We start from the raw sequence: 6,000 nt of genomic DNA, 5'->3' as shown, positions 1-6,000 counted from the left end.
GTGGGGCTGGATCTCTTCTCTCTGGAGTGCACTGAAATGTCCAGTAATGAGTTTTGAGATGTCAGTGGGTTTGGTATGACTTTGGGCAGCCTGTGTATTGAAGCTCAGGGCTATGTTCCTATGTTGCTGGAGAATTTGCATGGTATGTCTTTCTCTGGAACTTGTTGGCTGTTGGGTGGTGTTTGGTTTCAGTGTAGGTATGGAGGCATTTATGAGCTCCTATCGATTAATGTTCCCTGGAGTCAGGAGTTCTCTGGTGTTCTCAGGATATGGACTTAAGCCTCCTGCCTCTGGTTTTCAGTCTTATTCTTACAGTAGCCTCAAGACTTCTCCATCTATACAGCACCGATGATAAAACATCTAGGTTAATGATGAAAAGTTTCTCCACAGTGAGGGACACCCGGAGAGGTACACAGAGTTACATGGAGAAGAGAAGAGGGAGGAGGGAGACAGAGGTGGCCAGGAGGAGAAGACAGGGAATCAAAAGGGGAGAGAGCAAGCTAGCCAGTAATCACCTCCCTATGTGCTCTCCACAGTCTGGATCCCTTAGAGGTGTTCATGGAGTTATATAGAGAAGAGAAGAGGGAGGAAGGAGACAGAGGTGGCCAGGAGGATAAAAGGGGGAATCAAAAGGAGAGAGACTGATCCAGCCAGTAATCAGGTCCCTAGGTGTTCTCCACAACCTGGAACACACGAAGAGATTTACAGAGTTGGGTAGAGAAGAGAAGGAGGAGGGAAGAGATAGAGGTGACCTGGTGGAGAAAAAGGAGAGTCCAAAGGGGAGAGAGCAATCCAGCCAGTAATCTCAGTCCCAAGTAAAAATGGGTACTGAAGATTGGATTCTTAAAGGTACAAAATTGATAACAAATACCAAAAAGCAAAGATTAAAAATTTAGAGTAGAGGTTAGAGCTCAAAAATACAATATTAAAGGAAAAAAGAGTCACAAAAATTATATGTATATGAAGTTTGCTTTTAAAATTGGGTCTTTTTTTTTGCAAAGTTATATGTAGGTTATAAAAATGAAAATTAAAGGAGTAACAGAGGACTTAAAAATAAAAGATTGTTTTAAAATTTAAAAAATGATAATAGTAAAAATATATCTAGGACTTTCTCTGGTGTTGTGGACAGTGTGCAGTCAGTTCATTTTCAGATAGTTCCTTGATCCGGCTTACACTTCTCAAGATCTACAGGCCCCTTCCTATATAGTCGGTGCTAACTGCAGGGTTTTAATCTATTGCACCTATCACTTCCAAAGCAGTTCCCTCTGTTCGTTTTGGCTTCTTCTGTTTGCTGGCCTTTCAGTGTCTAATTTCGACCCTGACACAAGGGGGCGGTGGTGGCCACTTTTTTAGGCTCACTTGTTCAATCATGCTGTGGGGAGGGGGGGACACTAAAAATAAATTTCACTGGCATCTGTGGGGGGTGCTCCCAGTGTCTCGGCCACACTGGGTTTGCTCCTGCTCACAGCGTGTGTGCTTTCCCAGTCTGCCTGCAACTGTGATGCTGGCTGTGAGTTGAGTGTACTTTCCAGGTCTAAGCCATTCAGGTTCAGGTTCTCGGGGACGCCGCAAAGATGTAGACTTGAATGGGCCTGTGTTTTGTGCCCTTCCCGGGTCCGAGCAGCTCAGGTGACCAGGTGCTTGGCAAGCATGGTCGCTGCGACTTATCACCTCCCCTGTCCCTGCCGCTCGGTTTTCTGGGTGTACAACTGGCACGCCTTCTCAGGTGTGCCATGCCGTGTGTCTTTCCTGGGAGCTGATCTCTGGCTGCGACCCTCCCGGCGGATGTCGACAGTGCAGAATCCCAAGGAGTCTTGGTTAGCAATGAAGCCTGCTTGCAGTTTGGTAAATGATGCCTCTCTGGGGCCGCAATTGCCCCCTTCCGGCTCCAGCTGCCCTTGCCTGCCTGTCTCTGGCGGGGGATGTGTGGGTCCACAGCGGGCTAGCTCTGCTCAGTGCTTTGTTCTGTGAGCGGGCCTGGCGGTGTCTTAGGTTTGGGCTTTTCACAGGATAGCTATCCCACAGTCTGGGTTGCTATCTCTAGTTAGTTCCCTCAGATTGCCCTCAGGGCATTCAGACCTGGTCCTTACTCTAAGCAATGCAGCCCCTAAGCAATGCAGCCCACGCCTCCCTGTCCAGTCCCCGCTTGCTAGGGGCGGATGCAAGCATCTGTGCTGCTTCTCCGCTGGGAGTTGCCTTTAGGCATGTAATCTGTGGGTTTTAATTATTTATTTATTTTTCCTACCGGTTATGTTGCCCTCTGAGGTTCCAAGGCTCACCACAACTTGCCGGTGAGAGTGTTTCCTGGTGTTTGGAAACCTCTCTTTTTTAAGACTCCCTTCCCTGGATGGAGCTCCATCCCTACCTCTTTCGTCTCTCTTTTTATCTTTTATATTTTTTCCTACCTCCTTTTGAAGACATTGGGCTGCCTTTCTGGGTGCCTAATGTCCTCTGCCAGCATTCAGAAGTTGTTTTGTGGAATTTGCTTGGCGTTCATATGTTCTTTTGATGAATTTTTGGGGGAGAAAGTGGTCCCCCCATCCTATTCCTCTGTCATCTTATGACTGCTCCACCCCACCCCACCCCCACCTTTCCTTGATTTAGCAGGACTGACAGACCTCTGACAGAACTCTGAGCTGGAGTCTACATTAGTGTGCTGCCAAACACCAGGGAAATTTTGTGTTTTAGAAAACTCAGCTGTCATTCTGTCTGCTCATGCCCTGTGTTTTCCATTCAGTAAATGGGAACTGACATAGTCGCCTACAAGAAGCAAAGAAAGAAGCAAGAGTCTTTATTGAAAGCTTCTCTGGAAAGGTTCAGCTTCTAATTCACTCCCCAGTATAAATTTCTGGCATATATATGCAGTACATTTAACTATTCAACACCTAAACCAGGGTTCATTACCTGCCTTGCTTTTCTTTAACTATTAATTAATTTTCTTTCTAGTTTGACTATAGTTCAAAGTTCTCCTCAAAGAGAATATCAGTCAACACATCACCTCAGAATGATCAGGTCTAGACTACTGGGAAGATATGGTCAAAGGCCTTTCAGAGATTAGATACACATCATCATTATTGGTTGCTAAGTTACCCCACTGACCCAGAGGAAGCTTGCCTTATTACCATTTCCCTAGAAAATTTGTCCTTCAAATCAAAAACCTTGCCACATCAGTAAGACTCTGGCCTCCCAGTTTATGGTCTTTATGATGAAACTTTCATCTCCCAGCAGCCTGTTGAGGTCTTGTCCTGCAACACTCAGCTTATTCTGAATTCTTCAATGAAGAGGCTTTTCACATCAGCCACTTTCTGCTTCTCTTTGAACCCCATGAAAAGGCCCTCAGCCTACCCCTTTATATATTGAACATGGTACCACAGATTCCATTTTATGTATGTTTCTTTCCCTAATCCTCAATTTTTAGGTTTCCTGTTATATCTATTCCCAAAGTACTATAAAAAAAATAGAAACTGATTGTCCCATAAATAAATGAAAACTAACTGATCCAGAGCTGAACATCTTGTCCAACATTGATTGATCAGTGGGCTACTGCACCAACATGTGCATTTTATTACAAACACTCCTATCTCACAAATGTGTGTACACACCCACACAGACACATGCATATATCTTAAAGATGGAAATAATCTTGACAAAGGTGAGGTGTTGGCACTTGAAGTTAAGGTCAAGAGGACTGACATCTGAAAAATACCTACAGTGTACCAGCATTACAAATGGCATGCAATTCTTGAATCCTCATGACAACACTAGGAGACAGAGCAGCATTATCAAGGCCAGGCTGTGGGACAAGAATAGGCTGTTGAGTCCAGTAAGTCTGCTTTGAATCTTTACACCCTTTCTAGATGCAATTTGTAACCCAGTCATGACTGCAGCACTTTGCCCTTAGCTTCCCGTCAATTCATGGCCCTGGAGTCTCTCAAACCACTTGTACATTACCTACATTTTAAATCTATCACTGGATATGGATATGGATAAACATTGTCCATTGAACAAAATATCACTCTAACAAAAAGAATGAATCTATATTCTACAGCAGGGCAAGGTAGGGATAATAAGCCTCTAAGTTGGTGACGGACAGGGAAGCCTGGCACACAGCAGTCCATGGGGTTGCAAAGAGTCGGACATGACTGAGTGACTGAACTGAACTGAAGTCACTACTGAGCATTACAGATTATCCTTGAATAAAAGAATATTTGTTAAAAGTCTTAGAATAAAAACCTTTTCTATCCTTTCATCACCGACACAATGGACATGAGTTTGAGTAAACTCCAGGATCTGGTGATAGACAGGGAGGCCTGGCATGCTGTGGTCCATGGGGTTGCAAGGAGTTGGACACGAGTGAGTGACTGAACTGAACTGAACTGATCCTTTCATAAACTGGTTCATTTTTCTCATTACGTTTCCTTTTTTTTTCTTCTTAAACCATTTAAGTTTAGAGAAATGTAATAGATGTTTACTAAAAAGGTCTGGACCATATTCAGAACTTGTGCAAGCCTCAAAATTCTTAGTTTATTCAGTATGTGGAGTTCCACTATTGCTTAATTGCCACACCCTTTTCAAATTCTTCAGAGATCTGCAAATCTGAAGCCAATCAGAGATGGTTAATTTATTTTATTCAGTCCCAAGTGCCCCAAATAAAATTTTTTCCTTCTTGGAAAATTCACTTTAGGCCAGGTCAACACAATAATCAATACCCAACACACACATGCTTGACAGGCACCCACAATCTAACAATTTGCTTTACCAGACAGGCCTCCTGCTTCCCCTTCTAGTTCCCAGAAGTCTCTGCATAAACTGTGATGTCTGTCTCCTCAAAACAGAAAAGGCACCACTTGTAGGACTTCCCTGGTGCCCAGTGGCTAAAACTCTGTGTTCCTAATGAGGAGGACTTCCACATGCCGCAACTAAGACCCCACACAGACAAATTAATTAATTAATTTTTTAAAAGAAGCATCACTTGTAAAAGATAACACAAGCCTGACTTTACCTAGTGGGAAATTAACATAATCAATGTTTTAGAGCTAAATCCCAATTTGGACACATATGTGGCAATTAAAACACAAAGATTGACACAAATGTCACTTGTCCTCACAATTCTCAATACTCTTCCTTCTACCTCTCCACCACCCCTCTCTTCCCTCCCTTGCACCCACAGCTCCTTCACTTCATGCCCACACAGATGTAGCAACCAGATCTGCAGTATCAAATCAACTCTTAGAACACTGAGACTCATAGACATGAAATGAGCTGTCCAAGGTCAACTGTGTAGGTAGTTAGAGAATCAAGGTTTAAACCCTGATCAAATCTTTTGCTTATGGATTAAAAAGAAGAGAAAGAAGGAAGGAAGGAAGGAAGGAAGGAAGGAAGGGACAGGAAGTCTGTTCTGTGTCTGGACACACATAGGACCATGTTGTTCCAAGTTAGAGAAGCAAGTGCTGGTTACTTACAAAACACCAGCAAATTTCCCATGCTCTTTTTACATTCTCTCTGCATTGGTCTTGGCCCCTGGGGTGTAAAAACCTCACTCATCCATCATCCACCAGTCAATTGTTATGGTAAAGAAAAATATTAGCCCACAGTGGAGATGATATTTAGTCTGAGTCTTAAAAAAAATGAGTCAATATTTATGAGGCAATTGGGAGAAAGACATTACAGACATAACACTTTCAGTTGGTAAAGCACCTTCTGAATGTTATTGCATTTAATACTAAGAAAAGGAAGAGAAAAAAATCTCATTGTGAGATATATGAGATTGTTATTATTATCCCCATTTTAAAGATTAGGGAACTGAGGATTAGGCTGGATGAGTTAACACACTTCACATCCTCATGACACACTCATGTGTATGTGGAACACATTGGAGGAGAAACTCTTTTTGTAGTGTTAAAAATGATCAAAGATCATTTAGGTAATAAAACAAATTTTAACATTTCATGAAGCAAGCAGTCTCCATTCCCAAGGGTCCAGAGAACTGCACAATGGAGC

This window comes from Ovis canadensis, chromosome 6, assembly GCF_042477335.2.
Source record: "Ovis canadensis isolate MfBH-ARS-UI-01 breed Bighorn chromosome 6, ARS-UI_OviCan_v2, whole genome shotgun sequence".
In the NCBI taxonomy this organism is placed as follows: Eukaryota; Metazoa; Chordata; class Mammalia; order Artiodactyla; family Bovidae; genus Ovis; species Ovis canadensis.
This window is presented reverse-complemented; position numbering follows the sequence as displayed.